This window comes from Eurosta solidaginis, chromosome 4 (genome assembly GCF_040869045.1).
Source record: "Eurosta solidaginis isolate ZX-2024a chromosome 4, ASM4086904v1, whole genome shotgun sequence".
Lineage (NCBI taxonomy): Eukaryota > Metazoa > Arthropoda > Insecta > Diptera > Tephritidae > Eurosta > Eurosta solidaginis.
The window spans coordinates 228,649,536-228,673,905 of record NC_090322.1 but is presented as its reverse complement, the minus strand read 5'-3'; the positions used below and the strand labels follow the sequence as shown (position 1 = coordinate 228,673,905).

Sequence of the window (24,370 nt, the reverse complement as noted above, 5' to 3'; positions counted from 1 at the left end):
TATATATAAAATTGTGGGTGGCCCTTAATCAATTTCGTAAATTTTTCTTCAAAGCATCCCTTAAAGTAAAGGCAACCTCTCTGCCGAATTTTCTTACGATAGCTTTAACGATTTTTGATTTATGATTAATAATATTTGTAAAATTTATTTTATCACATTTCAGAGTTTTATCAAGAGTCTCAATATCAGCCCACACGCCAAATTTCAACATTCTAGGTATATTATTTACTAAATAATCAGGTTTTTTGTGTTTTCCAAAATGTTTTATATATAAAAAGTGGGCGTGGTTATCATCCGATTTCACTCATTTTCAATTCCAATATATTCTAAGCTCGCGTATCAAATTTGGTGAAGATATCTCAATATTTACTCAAGTTATCATGTTAACGGACAGACGGACGGTCGGACGGACATGGCTCAATCAAATCTTTTTTCGATATTGATGATTTTGATATATGGAAGTCTATATCTATCATTCCTTTATACCTGTACAACCAACCGTTATCCAATCAAAGTTAATATACTCTGTGTGCAAAGCACGCTGGGTATAATAACCGTTGCCATTGATCAGAAACTTTACTTAAAGCTTATGCAACCAATCACCGAAAGCGATTGTTGTAAAGCTGTGTACACACACTCAACACAACTAAAATTTTCAAACAACTACAAGTTTTGCCCGAAGCTTTCATGTTTACAACATACAAATTATACAACGACCGCCTTCACTAACAAGTGGAAAATATACAACAGCTTACTATTTTGGGAAAAAAGCAACTTCAACACAAATAGAAGGGAGAAACCATCTTACAATGCATTAGCATTTTCTATTCATATTTTTATGTTTTTTTATGCTGTCGAAGCTTGATTTTGGTTATAAATATATTTGTAGTAGTGCTTAATAGCGGAATAGATTTAAATAAATTAGAGGTGAACCCTTTATGAGTTAAGTGGCTTAGGAAACCACTAAATGCTGTCGGTGTTGCCACCATAAGTCATACTACATTTATGGCATGAATATTTTATATGTAAGTATATATGTAGGTGTGTGTAATTGTGTATGCAAGAATATTGTTGTTAGACCCAAAGTGTTGAAAGGATTTAATAAAGCTTTCCGGAAAAGGGCAAGTTTACACGCCCATAATCGGCTCTTAACTTTGTTTTCAAATCTAGTTGACTTGTTGTTGTTGCTAGTAGTTAGCCGCAGCAGTCAATCTATTCGACTTAATTATCATTCAAATTAATATGCATACTTAAGACGGGGGATAATTTAATTTGTCTTTTTAAAGCCAGAAAAGAATTTGCGTTCCGTTGTAGTTGCGTACGGAATGAAAAATGTTAACAATATTGAGAGGACAAAGAATGTGATATGGATAAGTAAATCAATTTAAATTTGGCCAGGATAGCTTCTAATTTTATCTATACTAAACGAGTACTAACTTTAAGGTGGTTTTATTAAAATGTTGTATTTTTTTTTAAAGATATTGACGTAAATGTGCAACGGATAACAGCAAAAAGGGTACTAGTGCAATTTACGGTACCCACCCTAAAGTTGGGCCAAGATTTTCGAGTGAGGTATCAAAAGACGCGTATTAATCTCGAGAACAATAATCCGAAGGCGGAAAGGAAAATTTTTATCTCTGTCCGGAGATATTTGCAGTTGAAATTGGCGATTTTAATGTGGTTGTTGTTGTGTTGTACCCCCAAAAAAAATTGTGCATCACTGTGGCGGTAGCCACGCGGGTCTTTTTTCGGTTTTTCGTTAATATCTTTTGAACGGGTAAAAAAAGTTAACTTCCGCTTTTTTGGCCCGCATTTCGGTAGGTACCGTAAACTGCACTATTACCGCAAAAAGGTGTTGGAAAGATATGGACAGGAGTCGAAAAGTTTTGAAAGCCAACTGAATTCGAACCGAGTCTAAGCCGATTACTTCTTAGAGCTGGGTACTGTTTCAGAAACGGGTACTGTTTGGAACCTAGTACTTTTTAAAAAACAGTAAATTTTTAAGAACCTGTACTTTTTATAGTACCCGGTACTTTTTTGTGCCGTATATGTCTTCAACCGGGCACTTTAAATAACCAGGTACTTTTTATGAACCGGGTACCTTTTTGCAATCGGTTGCTTTCAAGGAACCGAATAATATTTCTGAACCGGTTACTTTTTTAGAAACGGGTACTTTTTTCAAACCGGGGTTTTTTCAGAACCAGCTACGTTATTAGAACTAGGTTTTTTTAAACAGGTAATTTTTTTGATCGGATCAGTTTTTCAGAACTAGGTACTTTTGTCAACCGGGTACTTTTTAGAGTTAGGTAAACCACTCAGCCAACGAATGCACTTAAAGTGTAGGAATATACTAACATAAATAAACCACTACCCTGAAAGGAAGTCGGTAACTAATGATACAATCTTCTGGTTCGGAACAACACCTTTTTCAGTTTTAGTTCAGAAAGTTGCAGTTGAGAAATTTACAACTGAAGTTCGGATTTTTCAATTGAAGTGCAGAAAATTACAATTGAAGTTCAGAATTTTCAATTTAACATCAAATATAATTTTCGAAATTTCAATTGTAATTTTCTGAACCTTAAGTTCGGAAGTTCAGTTGTAACTTTTCGAAATAAAACTAAAATATTTGTGGAAATAGTTCTGCCAAATAAGCACTAGTAGTACAGTTATAAAATCAACAGTTCGGATTTTCATATTTTATTCCTAACATATATTTGAGAAATAGGCCACTAACAAAATACTGCTACCAGCATTAAGGAGCTTCGATCATGGGTATGCCTTTGTTCCTCAAATTATCCCAGCAGTTCGGAACTATCGCAAAGGTGGATCGTACTAGAAGCAACGTGTAGAATTTTGGTCCGCTTTGGAACCAACGTAATAGTACAAAGAAACGAGCTACATAGATCTTAGCTGTAAAATCTTACACAAGTTCGGAACTATCGAAAAAGTGCCAAAAAACAAGTAGTTCTAACGTAAAAATTATCATCTAGTTCGGAACTAGCAAAAAAGTAATGCTTCGGCAAAATTTTCACCGCCTAGAACATAGCTTTATTAAATTCGCCAGTTAAAAGCACGTATATAATAGTGGGCGTAGTCATATTCCATTCATGTTATTTTAAGACACATCCCGTTGGAAAAGCTTTGTGTTGGACATCTTAAACGGTTTTTAATTTATGAGAATGAAATGAGAATTTTGAACTTTGGTGAAGGTGCAATAGCTATTGAAAAATCATGTTTTTTGTTGTTGTTTCAAAATAGTCTGTGTACAGACTATGTAAATACGTTATTGCAGATAAATATTGACGAGTTTTGTCCCAAAGTATTCATCAGCTGAAGTAGTATCTCACACATACACACGCACATGGCTATAAGAAACACATAAACTACAAATATACTGGTATATTTCTGGTAACCAAGCATGAGATACAACTGTTCTCGAAACAACTAGATCTTAGGAAAAGTATGCGGACGAGAGAATAAAAGAAGCGCAAGCTGAGGAATTTTTTTAAGCACGCTATCGGTTGTGAAGTATAATTGTGAAGTGCTACTCCCCATAAATAAAGACCAGTTTGCAATACTAAATATTGGAGTGATTTATTCAACAGTTTAGCGATTCGGACGTTAGCAAAAATGCATAAATGTCAGAAATCCCCAGAATATGTTACAATATATATAGTATAAATACTTAAATACGAATAGTTTGAGCCAAACAGATCCGGAATTTTGGCAAAATAAAATTCATGCTTTTCCAAATTTTTTGTAGCCAAAAAAATAGTAGGGTCTGCTGTGAAAATTTCGTCAAAATCGGTTAAGTACCATGGACGCGCTCAGGACACACACATGTAGTTCTGTTTATAGGATAATGAAAAAATTAACAAAAAACAAGTTAGGAACGCTAAGTTCGGGTGTAACCGAACATTACATACTTAGCTGAGAGCTATGGAGACAAAATAAGGGAAAATCACCATGTAGGAAAATGAACCTAGGGTAACCCTGGAATGTGGTTGTATGACATGTGTATCAAATGGAAGGTATTAAAGAGTATTTTAAGAGAGAGTAGGCCATAGTTCTATGGATGGAGGCCATCTAGGGATATCGCCATAAAGGTGGACCAGGGCTGACTCTAGAATTTGTTTGTACGATATGGGTATCAAATGGAAGGTGTTACTGAGCATTTTAAGAGGGAGTGGGCCTTAGGTCTATCGGTGGACGCCATTTAGGGATATCGCCATAAAGGTGGACCAGGGCTGACTCTAGAATTTGTTTGTAGGATATGGGTTTCAAATGAAAGGTGTTAATGAGTATTTTAAAAGGGAGCGGGCCTTAGTTAAATAGGTCTACAACTTTTCGAGATATCGCCATAAAGGTGGACTAGGGGTGACTCTAGAATTTATTTGTACGATATGGGTATTAATGAGGGTTTTAAAAGGCAAAGGTGGTAGTTGTATATGTGAAGACGTTTTCGAGATATCGACCAAAATGTGGACCAGGGTGACATCATCTTTCGGGTACCGCTAACTTATTTATATATGTAATACCACGAACAGTATTCCTGCAAAGATCACAAGGGCTTTTGATTTCGCCCTGCATAACTTTTTCATTTTCATCTACTTAATATAGTAGATGTAATACCCATTTTACAAAGTTTTTTCTAAAGTTATATTTTTCGTCAAAAAACCAATCCTATTACCATGTTTCATCCCTTTTTTCGTATTTGGTATATTATTATGGTATTTTTTTAATTTTTAGTAATTTGCGATACCGAAAAAGTGGGCGTGGTCATAGTCGGATTTCGGCCATTTTTTACACCAATATAAAGTGAGTTCAGATAAGTACGTGAACTGATTTTAGTAAAGATATATCGATTTTTGCTCAAGTTATCGTGCTAATGGCCGAGCGGAAGGACAGACGGTCCACTGTGTATAAAAACTGGACGTGGCTTCAACCGATTTCGCCCTTTTTCACAGAAAAAAGTTATCGTCCTAGAATCTAAGCCTCTACCAAATTTCACAAGGAGTGGTAATTTTTTGCTCGACTTATGGCATTAAAAGTATCCTAGACAAATTAAATGAAAAAGGGCGGAGCCACGCCCATTCTGAAATTTTCTTTTATTTTTGCATTTTGTTGCACCATATCATTACTGGAGTTGAATGTTGACATAATTTACTTATATACTGTAAAGATATTAAATTTTTTGTTAAAATTCGACTTAAATTTTTTTTTTTTTAATAATAGGAGTAACGTTCCTTCCAAATTTCATCATGATATCTTCAATGACTGCCAAATTACAGCTTGCAAAACTTTTAAATTACCTTCTTTTAAAAGTGGGTGGTACCACACCCATTGTCAAAAATTTTACTAATTTTCTGTTCTGCGTCATAAGTTAAACCCACCTACCAAGTTTCATCGCTTTATCCGTCTTTGGTAATGAATTAACGCACTTTTTCGATTTTTCGAAATTTTCGATATCGAAAAAGTGGGCGTGGTTATAGTCCGATATCGTTCATGTTAAATAGCGATCTGAGATGAGTGCCCAGAAACCTACGTACCAAATTTCATCAAGATACCTCAAAATTTACCCAAGTTATCGTGTTAACGGACAGACGGACGGACGGACGGACATGGCTCAATCAAATTTTTTTTCGATCCTGATGATTTTGATATATGGATATCATATTTCTATCTCGATTCCTTTATACCTGTACAACCAACCGTTATCCAATCAAAGTTAATATACTCTGTGAGCTGTCAGTTAATATACTCTGTCAACTGAGTATAAAAAATGTTCCGTATACGCACCGTATATTCGTCTGTTCATGTGGTATGATTATGTTTCCGTGTAATTGGTTGGTTCAAGAGTATTTTTTACAACATTTTTCGTTTATTTTAAAATTTTTGTTGTAAAATTGCATAACATAATTAATGACTAAAACCTTAAAAAAAGAAACCCATTCAGTTTGGCGGAGCCACTCTAATGTACGGGTATGTTATAATCTTCTTTTAAGTTGAGTTTTTTTAGACATCGTTGAACTTTGACATTAATTGACCTTTAATCAGCAGAGTTCATGATACTGTACGTCTTAAAAATAGTAAGAGCTGCTCAGCTTTTAATAGTTGAATAATTTGTTTACATTTGGTTGAACAAATTATTCTAATACCAAATTTTATGATAACATTTACCAATTTGGACATGTTAAGGACTTTGTCAACATGCAAAATGAATTGACAGATATTAAAGCTGTTTGGATGGAGCGCAGTTGATTTTCGTCTTTTTACTGCTTTAAATAAATTATGGTGAAGTGTGAGGAACTACGCACGTTTTCCTCTCACTCGCCATTAAAGTTGACGAAATGCAGTTCGTTAAGGTCCTTAAGCAGTCATATATAGGTAATAATGATAGAAAATGAGTATGTAGATAGTATAATGGAAAATTTCCTAAATAATAATAAGCTGCACGCTTCTCTTGAAATTTTTTTCTTTTCAAAGTGACAATTCAATTATGAGAATATTTGAAAGCACGACGAGCAGCAGATGAGATGAGGCGGGAATGCTTGTGCGTGAGTTAATTTAATACTTTAGCGCGAATATGACATTTTGTAAATATATGTTCATGTGAGTGTGTGTGCAAAGTAGCAGTCGTAAACATATTCCGTACAAGGTGAGCCGACAAGTATTTGAAGACGAGTTTTTTAATAGACCACACACTTTACTTTAGGTATGTAAGGCATCTCTAATATAAATAAATTTTCTGATCGATATCGTGAAGTTCATCAATCGATTTTTTTTTTTAATATTTTGTCGGACGTCAAAAAATTTAGTAAACGAGACTATACCTAAGATCGTGGTTTCATCTGCTGGACAAAGCAACACCAAAAATTTAGAAACAAGTTTTTTCAATTGAAGAAAGTTGTTTTAAACGTCGTCACTCTGAGGCAAGGATTTGGCAAACACTGTGAGTGTATTTCTGACATGAAAAGCTGCTCATTGAAAGCTCTCTGCCTTGCAGATACCGCTCAAAGTCGGTGTATAACACCAATTTCTAAGAAAAAATTAAAGGTGGCACGACGCAAATTGGTAGAGAAGCTCAGCCTAAATTCCCTTCGTGGGTATATCACGCCTAGTGCTATCTATATTATGATTTTGATAGGGCATCGATAAAAGACAGAAAAGCACAGAAAAAGTTAAGGTATTTGGAAAACTGATAGAATTGGTAAAGCGTTTCAAAATTCAAACAACATTCGCTAGAAAACAAGTATTACCGATATGAATACTCTTCCAATTTGTATCGTACACTTTTTATTTTTTTTATAGAAATTGGGGGACTTAAATATTTTACACCGACTCTGAAGGGCATCTACCAGGCAGATGAATTTTTACCGAGAAGATTTTCATGGCAGAAATACACTCGGAATGTATGCCAAATTTCTGCCTAGGGGTGACCCACGAAACCATTAACTTTTCCCTCTCTCTGTTCAATAATTGTTCGATTACTTGAAAGTTTTGCCCAGAGACTATATCCAAATATTTTTTGTGAAAGGCTGGGCCCGTGTCGTGTTATACGAATGGAAAACCAGTTTCACCCAAACAATAAATATGGATCTGTAAAATTAATGACAGGTGTCAGATAAGACATTTTTCGGAACCGGCCAGAGCGGACCACTATAACATATATATATCCCCCATACAACCGATTTTTAAGAAAAGAGGATTTTTCTCATATCTTCCTCAAGTTATCGGATTGAAGCTTCAAACTTCACGATATGCTTTCGTGTATTGCACATATTGTTGGCTGAAAAAATGGATGAGATCGGTCGTATATATAGCATATATCCCCCTTGACCGATTGTTCAGATAAGAAACTTTTCGTAATTACTGCCCTATTTTAACAGCTAGAAGCTTCAAACTTCACCAAATGCTTACGTATATAGTATTTATTGTTGTCTGAAAAAATCACAGAAATCGGTAGTATATATATTATGCACCTCACATATATTTTCATTTGTGCACCCTTTTTAACGGCTAGAAGCTTCAAATTTAATCAAATAATTACATTTACATCACATATTGTTAAGATAAGTGATTCATGGTCATAGCTATTTCATACAGACCACAAAAAAAGTGAAACTTTGCATGCTCACACAAAGTGCCTACCTATTTTACTTCCTTTATATTAGGTCAGTTGAATGTATGTCCGCTTTTCATACAAATCTTGCAATCGATTTTTAAGTAAAAAGAGATCGGTTGTGTGGCGCACGGATCGAAATAATGAGATAAGAATTTGAAAATTTTTAAACCAGCTTTTAAGTAACTTCTCGATGAGCCAGAGGCTTGAAATTTCAAACTTATTTCCGAGGGCGATGACAGCCCATGACACGATACAAAAAGATTCGTTGCGCACGGGATGAGATACTTAGAAAAATGGTACGAAACGGAGGGAATTTTGGGATTGATATTTATGTAAGTTCTCATTGAGCTACAACTGTAAAATTTCACAGATAGGATAAGACGCCGAGGAAATTTAAGAAAAGCAGAAAAAGTTTCCGTTAGGTGGCGCACGGATCGAAATATTTAGATAAGAATTTAGTGTTTTGGGATCGATTTTAAAGTAACTTCTCATTGAGCTACAAACATGAAACCTCAGAGACAGGTTAAGACACCGTGGAAAAGGAACAAAAGGAGAAAAAAACTCCGTTAGGTGGCGCACGGATTGAAAAAATTAGATAATAATTTGGAAATTTGAAACCGGGTTACTTAAACTTCTCGATGAGCTAATAATTTAAAGCTTAATTCAGAGGTCGATGACAGCCAATGTCAGATATTTAGAAAAATCAAACGGAACGGAGGAAGTTTTGGGATTGATTTTTATGTAACCTCGCACGGGGCTAGAAGCGTAAAACTTAACAGATATGTTAAAACACCGAGAAAATGTAAGAAAAGGAAAAAATAAAAATAAAATAAAAAATTTTAATCACTTCCTTTATATAAATGGACAAAAATCAGCGAAAAATGTCTCCTTATATAAATACATACATATTCTTAACTTAACTTTGATTTTTAAATTTTGACATAGAAATTGCAAAAATATTTGTGAGAAGTAAAATTATAAAGGTGGAGCGCAATTGATTGACTAATAATATCTCTTTTTCTCTAACTTTCCAATCCAAGTAATGTGCGCTCCACTTTTATCTTTTTACTTCTCATAAATATTTTTGCAATTTCTATGTCATAATTTAAAATTTAAAGTTTAGCAAGAAGATTTCTTTATATAAGAAGATATTTATCGCTGATTTTTGTCCATTTATATAAAGGAAGTGATTAAAATTTTTATATTTTATTTTAATTTTATTTTATATTCATCTTTAAAATCACTTAGGTATGTACATATGTTCACTATATATTTCATATCTTATACACCCGATTCTTTGGATTTACGAATGAGATTAGATTATTATTCAGCCCCATTCATGAAAGGTATGAAGTCTAGTCCCGTCCTTACTTGTTATGTCTTTGTGGTCGACCGTTTTGTATTTGTTGTCGACCTTAAATAACACAAACAAATACGCTTTATTCTACATAGATAGCAGTTAGCTTTATTTATTTACTTCAAAATAGGCCAGCATATGCATATATACATACATAAACATATGTACATGTAACTTTGTTGTGCATAAAATTCCAAACTCAAAGTCTTGCTATCCAGCTTTCAATTGCAGTCATAACAAACTTCATACTCGTAAATATTTAAATGACTTGTGCATTGGGCGATTGTTCTTTTATTTCATTAAATAATCATCTCTGCATGGCATCTTTGCTATCATATTCCATAAATGATCTTGTTTTATAACAACGCTGAGTTCAAATGGTTTGAATTATTTGTGTGCTTTAATATTATATCTGACATCTAGTTCAATGGGAAACTACATATGTCAAAAAGGCGAAATTTTTAAGCTATGCATAGAATTAAATATAAGTTCCACTACTCACCCATATAAAAAAAAAAAAAATAAATGTAAGGCGCGATAACCTCCGAAGAGATCTAAGGCCGAGCTTCTCTTCCAATTTGCGTCGTGCTCCTCTTGATTTTCCCTAAAAATTGGCCGGACGGGACCTATATGTTTTTTGCCGACTCCGAACGGCATCTGCAAAGCAGATGAGTTTTCACTGAGAGCTTTTCATGGCAGAAATACACCCGGAGCGCTTGCCAAACACTGCCGAGGGGCGACCCTGCTTAGAAAAATGTTCTTCTAATTGAAAAACCTTATTTCTAAAATTTTGATGTTGCTTTGCCGGGGTGCGAACCCAGGGCATGCGGTGTGGTAGGCGGAGCACGCTACCACCCATACACAGCTGGGTAAAAACTAAAAATTGCATTGCACTTTTTTCCATGCAATATTTCGAGTTAATCGCTGTTTTGATCTAGGCGTTGGATATGTAAATCACTTCTTGATTGGAGCGCGTATGCCCCTTCATTTGAATAGAGAGCGAATCAAATGAAAGTTTACGCTGTGTGTAAAAATATGTACTTAGCTTCCAAACAAAGTTATTAAATATAAAATAATTATGCAGGGGAGCCTGAAAACTTTTTGTTATTCAGCTGGCGCTGGGGCTGGATAGGTAAAAGAAAAAGGTGTAACGAAAATGACACAACTGCATTGGTTTTATTGTGGCTATTTCGCTGTGAAGTTATTACAGTTTAAACTTACTAGAGGACTTCAAACGACTACGAGGGTTAAAAATGTACCGTAAAAGTTTTCGTGCCAGAAATACAGCTGGGCATCTGCTATTCTGCAAAACTTAAACTTACTGAAATGCAAAATAGTTTCAAGTACACTGAATCATTTCGCCGTGACTTAATCTAAGCCCTAATGGTCTTCGATTATTTCAATACCTATCGTCTCTAGAGTCGCTGACTGCCAAAACACTAATATAAATGTTTTTCAAATAGTTGACAAAGTGAGATTTATAAATATAACAAAATATTCTCCAAATATGCAAATGAAAAAATCTATTCAAGCTTTTACTGGGTTGTGATATTCAATGAAGTCAACGGCTTGAGCGCAGCACAGCTGAACAAATTCTTTTTATACTCAGTTGAGCAGAGCTCACAGAGTATATTAATTTTATTCGCATAACCGTAACCCGTAACACCATAAACTAATCGAGATAGATATAGACTTCTTTATATTAAAATGACCTGGGCGAAAAAAGAAATTCATTTAGCCATGTCCGTCCGTCCGTCCGTCTGCCCTTTAACACAATAAATTAAGTAAATTGTGAGGTACCTTGATGAAATTTGGTATATAGGTTCCTGTGCACTCATCTTAGATCGCTATTTAAAATGAACGAAATCGGATTATAACATCGCCCACTTTTTCGATATAGAAAATTTCGAAAAACCGAAAAAGTGCGATAATTCATTACCAAAGACGGATAAAGCGATGAAACTTGGTAGGTGTGTTGACCTTATGACGCAGAATAGAAAATTAGTAAAATTTTGGACAATGGCCGTGGCACCGCCCACTTTTAAAGGAATGTAATTTGGAAGTTTTGCAAGCTGTAATTTGGCAGACGTTGAAGATATCATGATGAAATTTGGCAGGCACGTTCCTCCTATCACTGTATGTGCGCTAAATAAAAATTAGCAAAATCGGATGACGAACACGCCCACTTTTAAAAAAAATGTTTTTAAAGTCAAATTTTAAGAAAAAATTCAATATCTTTACAATATAAAAGTAAATAATGTCAACATTCAACTCCAGTAATGATGAAATTTACCAATCCTTGTGAAATTTGGTAGGGGCATAGACTCTATGAGGATAACTGTTTTCTGGGCGAAATTGGTTGAAGCCACGCTCAGTTTTTATACACAGTCGACCGTCTGTCCTTCCCCTCGGCCGTTAACCCGATAACTTGAGCAAAAATCGATATATCTTTACTAAACTTAGTTCACCCGACTATGACCACGACCACTTTTTCGATATCGAAAATTTCGAAAAATGCAAAAAATTCCATAATTCTATACCAACTATAAAAAAGGGATGAAACATGGTAATTTGTAAAATGGGTGTGACACCTGCCATATTAAATAGAAGAAAATGAAAAAGTTCTGTAGGGCGAAATGAAAAGCCCTTGGAATTTTGGCTCGAATACTGTTCGTGGTATTACATATATATATAAATTAGCGGTACCCGACAGATGATGTTCTGGTTCACCCTGGTCCACATTTTGATCGATAACTCGAAAACGCTTTCACATATACAACTAAGGGCCACTCCTAAACCCTCATTAATACCTTTAATTTGATACCCATATCGTGCAAACACATTCTAGAGTCACCCCTGGTCCACCTTTATGGGGATATCTCGAAATGGCGTCCACCTATAGAACTATAGTCCACTGCCTTTTAAAATAATCGTTAAAACCTTCCATTTGGTTCCCTTGAATTCAAACACATTCCAGGGTTACCCTAGCTTCATTATCCTACATGACGATTTGCCCTTATTTTGTCTCCAAAGCTCTCAGCTGAGTTTGTAATGTTACGTTACACCCGAACTTAGCCTTCCTTACTTGTTTTTACTGTGTTTTGCTGTTCATTTTCAAACAGTTCTGTTTTTTGACCTGAACGTTTCGTTGGGCATATATTTTTTATACACAGAATAAGCGATGCAGAAAATATATGCCATAATCTTTGACTTGTCCTATGAGAAAAATTGAAGAATGAGCTAAGTTTCCACAGACTAGCGTTAATGGTTGTATATTCTTAAGGCCAGGTTGATATACGGTAGTCATCCGCTTCGAGACCTGTGTGTAGCAAGGGCAACACCGAGTCTGGTAAGGCATTGTGGATATAGATCATGCATGCTAACTCGCACGGATTTACCCTATATGTTCGTATTTCTTAGCATGGGTATGACAAAAATCAAAATTAATAGACTTTGTTGCAATTTTATAGTGTTTATAAAACAATTTCAAAAATGTTTTGACATGCAACAGATTAATACCAACTGTTAAGAAAATGTATACACAGCAAAGTAAAAAACCCACGATCACCATGATAGGCATTATGAAACTTGGATAATTGACAGAAGTGAAAAAATCATGGTGAATGAGGACAAAACGAAGTACCTGCTGTCATCGAGCAAAGAGTCAGCGCATATGCGCCTTGGCAACCACGCTACTGTTGGCAGCCATAATTTCGAAATAGTAAAAGACTTCGTTTATTTGGGAACCAGCATCAACACTAGCAACAATATCAGCACTGAAATCCAGCGAAGAATCAATCTTGCCAATAAATGCTACTTTGGACTAGGTAGGCAATTGAAAAGTAAAGTCCTCTCTCGGCGAACGAAAATCATACTCTACAAGTCACTTATCGTGCCCGTCCTGCTATATGGGGCAGAAGCATGGACCATGACAACAGCAGATGAAGCGGCTTTGGGAGTGTTCGAGAGAAAAGTTCTTCGAAAGATTTATGGACCTCTACGCGTTGGCGATGGAGAGTACCGAAGAAGATTTAATGATGAGCTGTACGAGCTATACGCAGCCATCAACATAGTCCAGCGAATTAAAACGCAGCGGCTGCGCTGGCTAGGCCATGTTATGCGAATGAAAGATGATGCTCCGGCAAAGAAAGTGTTTCTATCGGAACCCGCCTATGGAAGCAGAGGTAGAGGGCGGCCCCCACTCCGTTGGAAGGACCAGGTGGAAAACGATTTAAACTCCCTTGGTGTGACCAATTGGCGCCAGTTGGCGGAGCGAAGGAGCGACTGGTGCGCCTTGTTGGACGGCCATAACCGTTTAGACGGTTAAGCGCCAATTAAGTAAGTAAGTAAGTAAAAATCATTTCACAGTGAAAAATTTTTGACCAAATTTGTGGCCACGTGATGGATTTTTCGATAACTGTTTTGACTTAAAACTATTTTATTTAACATACTTGGGTAGTTAATAACATTATTGGTAGTTTATAACATTTTTAATTTTTTTTTTGTTTTAGACAGCCACTAAAAGTTTGGTAAGCTTAGAAAATTTTTGCGTTTTCAATAGAATAAAACTTGCCTGATTCCGCCCAATTCCATTGAACGAATAAACAAACATTAAACGGAATTTTATATAGTTTCAGATAAATGAAAAAAAACCATTGCCGAATTTTGTGTTTTTCTTTGTAATCGCCAACTTAAGGTCTCTATGCCCTCGCTCACCGATGAAGCGCAGTGACCTAACAATGGAATGTCCTCAATTCAAGTCTACAATACTAGATCCCAAAAAAAGACCTAAAATTGTAAAAACCCAGAAAAAGGAAACTTGTGCACTGAATAGCCTTCATTATTTGTCATATGAGTTTTCCCGTAGTTAACGCGTTGTGCACTTAACCCATCAACTTATGTTATATATGCACGCCTACCTGAGGGTCGTCTATTAAGGGTGATACTTCTAAGCAATTGGGTGCCTCGGGAATATACATATGTATATGAAAATAAGAAAAGTTTGTCACCAGATCAAGCAATTGCGATGATAGTTGACTCAACATTTTCAACATATGAATACTCCCTGATCCGGCAGCACACTTCAGAACTTAACAGAAAAATATATCCTTCATATAGCTGTTGAAAAGAATCAAAGAATTTATGCTATCCTAAAAAAATAACCGTAACGGAAACCTATGATGAAATTGAGCTTACGAAGATTGTGTCTTTCTTCCTTGCTTTCGGAATTTCCCCTTTACATTCTTGGATACAATGCATGGAATGTATGCCACACATCGCTTATCGAATGGAAATGAAGACCTGGTGTGTATGGGGCGAAGAAAATAAGGAAAAGATGAAAAAGAAGAAAGAACATATCCAAAATAGAGTCAGGAAAGAAGTTGGTCCTTTGATTGATATGCCAAAACAAAGAGCCGGCAACACTGCGAGAAGATTCTGTGGAGATCCCGAAATGACATCAAGCATAACCGGCTAAACATCAATCTTTTGAAAAGGTTACTTTTCATACTTTTCATAGCATAGGATGTGGGTTTCAAATAAATTCTGAAGCTTTTGACAACTATGTGACAGAGACTATATTTATCGGCAAATGTTTGGTACAATATGCCAGTGAGCGCACATAAATTTCGGTTTCATGGAAAGAGTATAATCGTGTCTGCTATTCTTCCTATTGGTCAACTTTCGGAAGAAGCTCAAGAGTCCAGAAACAAAGATGCACGAAATTATCGTGAACATTTCGCCACAAAAAAAGTCAAGAATTTGTAATAACTTGGATTTGCTGCACAGATTGCTGCTATCGTCAGACTCGTTCATAAACTGTTTGCGGAAAAATCCCAGGTCAAAGCGGCGTGCAGTTATTGGATTACTATCTGAACCAGAGCATGTCGACGATATTGACTCCGACTTATACCATTTATAATATCACTTTTTTTTATAAGTATGTGTTTCGATTCAGTTTTTACAAATATATGTACCTATGTTGTGTTTGACTTTGCAAATAAAATTAGGTTACACTGTGCGTCGGTGCAGAACCCAACCAGGGCTATTGCTTAAAGTGCTTTCGAAGGCCATCTCTGCATAGAGGAACTTTGTGCAGAAAACTATTGATCGCACCCATAATAATTAAAAACAAATATCAAAATAATGCTAATGTGCAAAATTTCCGAGGGTTTTACACATCATTTATGTCGTTATTTCGATATTTTTTTCGAAGTTTTTTCATTTGACATTTTTTTCGACATTTTTCGTTTATACATTCTTATATTTTGGCATTTTCGGTTTTCTATTTTTTTTTTTTGATGTTTGACTCGTGTTTTGACATCTTAATTTTCAACATATTCTAGCAGACCCCATAAATACATTATTCTGTGATGTTCTGTGAAACAAACAAGAATCCCACATACATACATTTTTTCGACATTTTCATCATTTCTTTACGTTTCTTCGAATTTTTTTTATTCGACAAAATACGATTTCGATATTTTGAAAAATTGCAAATTTCGACATTTCTGTTTTGACCTTTTTATTTTCAAATTTCCGTACGGATCCCAACCTTTTTCGACTCATTAAACATTTCTCTATCAGCCCGTAATCTAAATAAAAAATCCTTGTGAGTTTTTTCACTTCTTTTTTCACCCTTCCTCTTATTGTTCGAAATGTTCGAAAAACGGAAAGCCGGTTAAGGGAGAAAGTAGATATTATGAATGTGATTGAAAAGGAGATCTCTCTGCCTTTTTTAAGGAGTTTTTTCACATGCTGAATTAAAGGCAATGCATCAAAATTGTTTAATTTACTATTTCTTGTACGAAAAAACATCAACTTGTAGAAATTTGTGCTAAAATACCACAAAACCCTTTGCTGCAGTTTAAAAGTATCCAGAAATTGCGCAAGTATTTTTTAGGAAGGCTTCATTCGATTTTGGTATATGAAGAAAGAGGAAATCAACTTGGCTTGGCGGCCAGAATATTTTTTTGCTGAATGGAAGCAGGCAACTGCAGCAGATTTGTGTTATCGCGCAGTCTTCTTCTTCTGCTCCTCTGTTGGTATTGCTATTGTACCAATTCGTTACTCATTCTTAGTAATTACCAAATGAAATGCAAAAAATGCTTTGTTTATATTTTATTTCTCAATTTTAAGCAAATTTGCAGCAATAACTAAACTTTTTAATTTGTTAAGCAAAAATAGAAATGCGCAACAAAATTTCAATTGGCAAATCAGCTGACTTCGAAAATTCGAAATTCCTATTCCCCATCTATTATTTTCCCTAGGAGAAAAAATTGGAGGAATTTTTCCGCGGGAATAAAAAAAAAAACGCGAGAACAAAATTCCGAGGGAATATTTAGAATTGGGCTGTATATGTATTTCTTTGGCTTTTTTATTTTTCAAATAATTTTGAAATTAAAACAAAATAATTTTGTTGTTATATAGGCCTACTGATTTGTAAGATCGTGGGTTCGAATCGATCTCAAGGCCTAACAATAACTATTTTATCTTATTATTCTTATGATACGTTTTTTCTTAAATAAAAAAAGCGGCACCTAAACGTTGCCGATGAAGGAGTTTAGCGTTCCCGAAATGGATCTCTACAACGAGCTTTGGCAGTTGTCTAAAATTTTTTCTTTCTTCTATTCTAATTTAACAATTTTTTTCATTTAAGAAAATTGATTTGATTGAGCTCGATTCGAACACACGATCTTATAGTAAAATATTGCTTTAAAATGTTTTCATATATTAAGCAAAAGAGTACTCACCGCTTAACAACAACAAAATGCAATTAAATTTCGTTGATGGGTTCACTCGTTAGAATCGCTTTAGCAAAAACCCAAATTCATAAAAGTTACTCATCCGCCATGGCGCATATTAAAGGTCCAAATGTAGTTGTTGCAGAAGCTTTTGTGAAAATCGGTTGAGTAAATATTTGGCTTAAATTATAAAAATCTCATTTATTTTTCTTTTATAAGGTTAAGCTCATCAAATTTAAATTGGGTTATCAAAAAATTTTAATATTTAATTTAAATAGCCCTTATAATAGCATTTGACTTCGTTGAAAAAAATCTAATAAACAAAACCAACACAAATAACACATATACATACATACAAACATACATACACGCATATCTATACTATAATAAATCTCTAGAAAATCGTGTCTGTACATCCAAGATTTCTAAAAAAAATGAGTGTACTTGACGTTTGGAATGTCGTAGAATCCATCGGCACCACTTTTTTCTGTTTGTCTGTTAGTCGGTTTGTCTGTTTGTCTGTTTGTCTGTATGATATCGATAATCTCGGAAACTAACGAATGGATTTTTATGACAGATGGATAGCCTGTAATCCAGAAGGGAATCTAGAACTTATTTCATTAAAATCGCGTGAGAAACAAAAAAGATATAGTTGTTTAAGCTATAATTAAGCTACTTTTAAGGATTTTTTTTTTTTGAAAAAAGAAGGAAAATACACTTACTTTCCAAACAAATATCAAAGAATGCCTTTGCAAAGTTTTTTTTCAGCTTCATATAAATTAAAAATCAAATTCATGAATAGATACAGTGGCGTACCAAAAACATTATTTCACGCTGCCATATTACGATAATCGGAATGAGGTTACCTAAAACCTCTCAATATGCGTAAAATATGGGCATCAAATAATAGAGGAAGGTCACAGGTTTCATTTGAATTTTGTTATATTTCGATAAATTAATCGATAACTGAGTTATCGGTCAAAATGTATTTGCTCCAAAATCTTTAAATTTACCTACAATATGAAATACTTTTAGCTAAGATTTTAAACCTTTTACACGCGTTAATCAGGGACTCAAACCTTTTGGTGCAATTCGGTTTATCTATTCGCTGACAGCTGTTGCAAAGTTTTCGTGTGTACTGCGATGCTTTGGTAGGTGTGCGATTGGTTGTCGTACACATACACTAAATAAAATTAAAAAAAAAAAAAATAAGGGCCACTTTAATATAAATACGCATCCCGAACAACGTCGGGTACCCTGCTAGTAAAAAATATGAACGTTAAAGTAAGTTAGGTGCAATTTAAAAAACTTTTAATCAATACACTTGTCACAGATAGTTGAGAGAGAGTTGATATTGTCACGGATATTAGCATCACTAAGTTATCCCATCACTAAGGCGATGCTAAGGCCATGCCAAGCAGTATTTACGTTAATAATCAAATCAAGTATACACATATATAAGGCAGCCCAGAGAGATGTCACACACAGATGCATTTACTTATACGCCTATATGCGCGCGAGAGACTGTAAACTACAAACATTCACATCAATAATTCAATCATTATGTATCTACATAAACGAATAAATAACTGCGTCTACACATATGTACCATACATCGAGCAGCGGAGAGTCAGTGCGCAAACACATGCATATATCTGAGAAGTTTGAGAGCTACTGGACTAGTAGATTCTGGAAGCGCCTAAAAGATGTATAAAATTGTGCAATTTTAGTTATAGCTGAGAAGTTTGGGAGGTCATGGACAATGCTAGTACATTCTGGAAAAATGCGAACGAGGAAACCAAAGGGTATTAAAGGCAACAGATGTAGAGGCGCTCAGTTTGAGTTGAGCTATCAATCAGTTTGATTAAGCACGCGATCTGGCGGCCAATAGTAGAGTTTCATTTGAGTTATCAGTCAGTTTGGTTATTAAGCCAGCGAGTAGCAAAGTATAAGTGTTATTGTGAAGTACTTTAATAAAGGCCATTTTTCCATTATTCAATATTGGAGTTATTTATTCAACAGTTTAGTGATTCGAACTTAGCAGAGGATTGCAAATAAGAGGATTTGCAAGTAAAATCGTTACAATATTTAGCAGCGACGGCGAGCACACGCATTTGTCCATAATCGCGTAATACCATTCGGCACAAATATCCATACATACATTTTTAAATGATTCAACTTTGTCAATACATATATTCTCTTTAATAAATTCTAAATACATAATTTATATGCCAACATAAATCGACGTTTTACACACTGTTTACTTAGGGAACATAAGTAAGATTGAAGGGAAAATGTATATACATACATACATATAAATATATAGCTGTATATGTATACAAATATGTTTTGTAAATATTTTTAATTTTCTCTTTCTATTTCCGTTTCGCTTTTCGAAAAATAAAATTATACATACATACATTAATGTTTCCTAATTACTTTTAATTACGTTTCCTTCCGTCTGCCGGTTGTACACTGCATGCAGCACGACTAAAGCACAGCGCACGTGGTTTCGCAAGTCTAAAAACTCAAACAGTTTCCACTCAAGCTTTTAGTTCTTTTGCTGTTGCAGTGCCACTTAGATATTATTCCCCAGTGGCATACGAGCAGCCACCAACAGCCCTTGTCACTCTATGTGCTCACAACACATTAATACTCACAATCAAGCGCCGTCATATTACTTTTTCATCTTCCTTTATTATTTAGTGTGGAATGCGTGCCTGTCAAAGCCAAGTCAAATTAGCTCAAGTCAACCAACGGCAAGCAAATTTGTAAATGGAAGACTCGTCATTAAGTGAATTTGTGTGTGTTTGTGGTTTGTTAATAGTAAAGCTGATCCAGCAAGCTCAAGAGCACAGGGAAAGCAATCAAAAAAGAAAAACACTCCCTTAGGCGACCTAAGCTCAGATGAATGCTGTGTGGGCAATACATTTGCTGTGATTGTATGAATGTACGTATGTATATATGTTTGTATATTTTTGTGTATATTTGCTTATATGTACATTTGTATGTACCCTGAAGTCAAGCCAACTGTTGGGAAATCACCCTAAAACTAATATGAATCCCAAGCGTATATGTTCAGTTAATTAGTTCGCCTCGGTGCTAATAATGTTTTTAACATTACTTTATTTATTTACTAGCAGACCCGGTAGACGTTGTTCTGCCCTAAATTTGGTCTATCTGCATATATTTTAATGAGCTTTTTCCGTCTAACTCTGCACTCGCCCCTCTACACTTTTTCCTAATCTTTGTACTTACTTCTCCCTCAGTATTTTTCGCGTCATCTATTTCCATATTCGTTTCATTCTATCTCTACTCAGTCTTCTTCTCTATTTTCTCTTTTCTCAAGTTTTCTCATTCTCCTTCATATCTTATTGTCAGTCCCAGAGGGTGCTATGTATTTTGTTCCAGTCCTACTCCGAGTCTTAGTTCCAGTCTCACTCCCAGTCTCAGTCCCAGTCTCAGTACCAGTCCTAGTCCTAATCCCAGTCCCAGTCCGTCTCTGGCCTACTTCCCGGAAAAAAGCATCGTAAATACTAATATAGGCAAATTTATATACCAAATTTCAGGCAAAACGAATAGAACGTATGTAAATAGATATGTGGGTATTATTAATTCATGTCTTTGTTTCGGCTTCGCATGCATATTTATCAATTTTGCCTGGTTGAAGCGACTAAATCGAATATCATAATGAAAATTACTTTAAAGCTCTCAGCAACAGCTTTCATTTGATATCCATATTCTATAAACAAATTCTGGGGGTACCCGGGTCCACGTTTTGGCCTATATCTTGAGACCCTAGTCACCCAGTGGTATGAAAATTACCCTCTACTAAAGCACACATCAACAGCTTTCATTAGATATCCATATTCTATAAACACATTCTGGGGGTACCCGGGTCCACGTTTTAGCCTATATCTCGAGACCCCTTGCGTCGATCCTGAATTTTCTTTGCTACTAACCTCACGGAGCCCGAGATCTTTCCAACGAATACAAAACCGTGAAAATCAGTTCGTGCGTTCTGGATTATAGCGCCAGGAAGGAAAATCCGACTTATTTTTATATTATAAGATTAACCTAAAGATTTTTAAATTCTTGGTTATTTGCTATGAGATACGTAATTCTAAGAATTCGAATAGCATGCAACTATTTAAGATATTGAATTCAAAGAGGACATTCATGCAGCAGCACAGTTATCTTAGGACCTTGAATTAGACGATGCTGACGATGGACTTCCTGCTGATACCTGATGAGGATACTCTTCGCTCCTCCAACCAGGAAACGGATCTAGGTGCTGATGGAAGTTAAACATACAAAAAATGAAAAGCGTTTGAAGTAATGGCACAGTAAATATATTGACCAGAGGGAGACTATGCAGGTTAAGTAGTGATCAGCATCCACCTGCGGGTGGTTGGAAGTGCCAACCAAAGTTCATCGACCTAAAATGGAGGAAAGAAAAAGAATAAGAAGAAAAGAAGAAGAATATGATTAAGAGAATTCAACGTTGCCATATAGCCGGGACCGAGAAAATCGTGTTAGTAGTTTAATCGTGCTATTTTCCAAAACCTTTCGTATCAATTTCAAGGCACAATCAAATCGATAAAAATGCCCCATCACTACAAGAAGAAGGTGAAGAAGAAGCAAATATGAAGACTGTTAAAGGAAAAGAAGATTGACTTAGAAAAAGGAGGTGACAAATAAGATGAGGGAAGGTACTCAGATTATCCGTAATATTTTGCCACAGACACAGTCTATGATCTAAAAGCTCATAAAATGAAGACTGATTTGAAAGGATCAGTTAGTAGGGTTCATGCATCTCCTCAACAATAACAAAAGCTTGACAAAACGAACTGTGAAACAGGAATAGGCGATGAAACTTTTAGGTAAGGATAACGAAGTAGCTCCAAGTGAATGAAGGTGTAGGTTTAAATATATAGCGACTTCAGCGATTTGATGTTTAAATGATTACGGTCGTCCAACAAGTCTCGTCAGTCACTTATTTCCCGAGCCAAGTCGTAACACAAAGAAAATTTGAAGTTTTCTACTTGGCCTTCCAGCTTTGTGGTAGCCACGTTCTTTCTCTGCTTCTAAAGGCGCATTCCGTTAAGAATACTGAAACATCATCTTAAAACTAAAGTAGTCAAAACTTAATTGGCGGCCCATGCAAGCCAGCACCACGAGTCCTCTCTCGGTATTGAACCGTTCCGGGAGCCTCTATGGAGATGGGAGCTCAAAGTTATTTACTCTAAGCACACTTGATAAAGGTGGAAGTTCTTGTGAGATCGCTGGCCAACTGAGTTATCTGTAGGAATTCATTAAGATATATAAAAGGCTCAGCCGTTGCAGACCAATATCACAAGCAAAAAATCTTTCAAATATGGTCCCAACATGTTTTCTTAAAAAATGTGCGGAATACATTTACCAGCCCCTTACTGATCTGTTTAACCTCTCTTTAAAAAATGGCATTTTCCCCACGGCTTGGAAGTAATATTTTCTTATCCCATTCCATAAAAAAGGAAGCGAGTCGTCTATTGAAAACTATCGTGGAATAGCAAAGCTATTCCTAAGATTTTCGAAGCAATCGCTACTAATCACCAACATTTTCGGTTTCTGCATTGATAGATAGTTCTCAGCATGGCTTTTGTAGAGGCCAATCAACCAATGTGCTTGCATTTCCAACATCACATCGACGTTATATACACTGATTTCGGCAAAGCATTCGACAAAGTATGCCACTTATTACTTATCTATGAACTCGAATTGCCAGACTTTCAACCTGGCCTAACTCGCTGGGTCTCCTCCTATCTTTGTGGTAGAACTCAAAAAGTAATTTTTGAAAACATTTGTTCGAATGCCATCGATGTTCCCTCCGGTGTGCCTCAGGGCAGCCATCTCGTTCGTATTCTGTTTTTGCTCTTTATAAACGATATTTCCACAACTATAAAATTTTCTAAAATTTTAATGTATGCCGACAACGTACAACTTTTGTTGTCATACGCGTCGGTTGAAGAACGTTCTGTACTCCAGTCGGTTTTAAATTGTTTGGTTTCTTGGTATAATGCGAATTTTATGCCCATCAACATAGAAAAATGTAAATTCATTTGTTTTTCACGTGGGAGCGTACAGCCAGCTTCTTACTTACACAATTAATGGCCAAATTCTGGAAAGCGTTGATATTTTTGTCGACTTGAGAGTTACAATGAATTGCAAACTTAGTTTCAACCCTCATATTAATGCCACAGTCAATAAAGCGAGAGGAGTTTTAGCATTTGTGAAAAGATGGGCAAAATATTTTAGTGTTCCTTACATTAAAAAACCCTTTTGTACATCATTGGTGAGGCCGATATTAGAATATGGATCGATAATTTGGAATCCGCGTTATCGAGTTTATGTGGATCGGCTAGAATCAATTCAAAAACAGTTTTTACTTTTCGCCTTGAGAAATCTTCAATGGGACTCTTTGTATAATCTTCCTCCTTACACTTATCGATTAAAACTAATAAATCTTCCTACCCTTGCAAGTCGTAGAGAAATGGTAGATGTACTATTTATGGCTAGACTTTTAAATGCATCCATTTCAAGCCCATTTCTTTTGAACGAGGTAAACTGGAATGTTCCATGCCAAGTGCAAATACAATTTCCAACTAAACGAAGCTTTTCTATGTTTGTGTAAAAATTATAAATCTCACTCGGGAATAATTGATGTTTCGGACTCACTCTTTGCCATGGCAAACACGGTTCTATCTTCTGTTAGTAATTAAAAAATTATAAGTATGCTTTTAATGTATTGTATTTGTGAATCTATATTTCTCAGCTGATTAGTTTCTCTTTAGCTGAGCAGTTTTAGATCTCGGCGCTTAAGAAGCCACTGCCTCTCAAAGACTCGGTAACAATAAAAATGATAAATTACTAGCAGACCCGGCAGACGTTGTTCTGCCCTAAATTTGTTCTATCTGCATATATTTCAATACCCTTTTTCCGTCTAACTCTGCCCTCGCCCCTCTACACTTTTTCCTAATCTTTGTATTCACTCCTTCCTCCGTATTTTTCGCTTCATCTATCTCCATCTTCGTTTCATTCTATCTCTTTCTCAATCTCTTTATCTCTTTTCTCTTCTCCCAAGTTTTTCTCATTCTTTTTCATATC

General features: G+C 35.5%; 1 protein-coding gene across 12 annotated transcripts in view; it reads right to left on the bottom strand.

Moving 5' to 3' along the window:
- Neto (Neuropilin and tolloid-like) overlaps window positions 1–24,370 on the bottom strand; it is a 218,338-nt gene that overhangs the window by 161,571 nt on the left and 32,397 nt on the right. For 6 of the 12 annotated variants that reach the window (XM_067784961.1, XM_067784949.1, XM_067784953.1 and 3 more), the window contains exon 2: window positions 17,234–17,404. The exons of 2 other annotated variants lie outside the window; for them this stretch is intronic. The gene's annotated coding sequence lies outside the window, so the exon portion shown is untranslated. Of the gene's footprint in view, window positions 1–17,233; window positions 17,405–19,663; window positions 19,811–24,370 lie in introns of those variants that run through there. 4 more of the 12 variants (XM_067784950.1, XM_067784952.1, XM_067784951.1 and 1 more) reach the window with 3 other exon arrangements.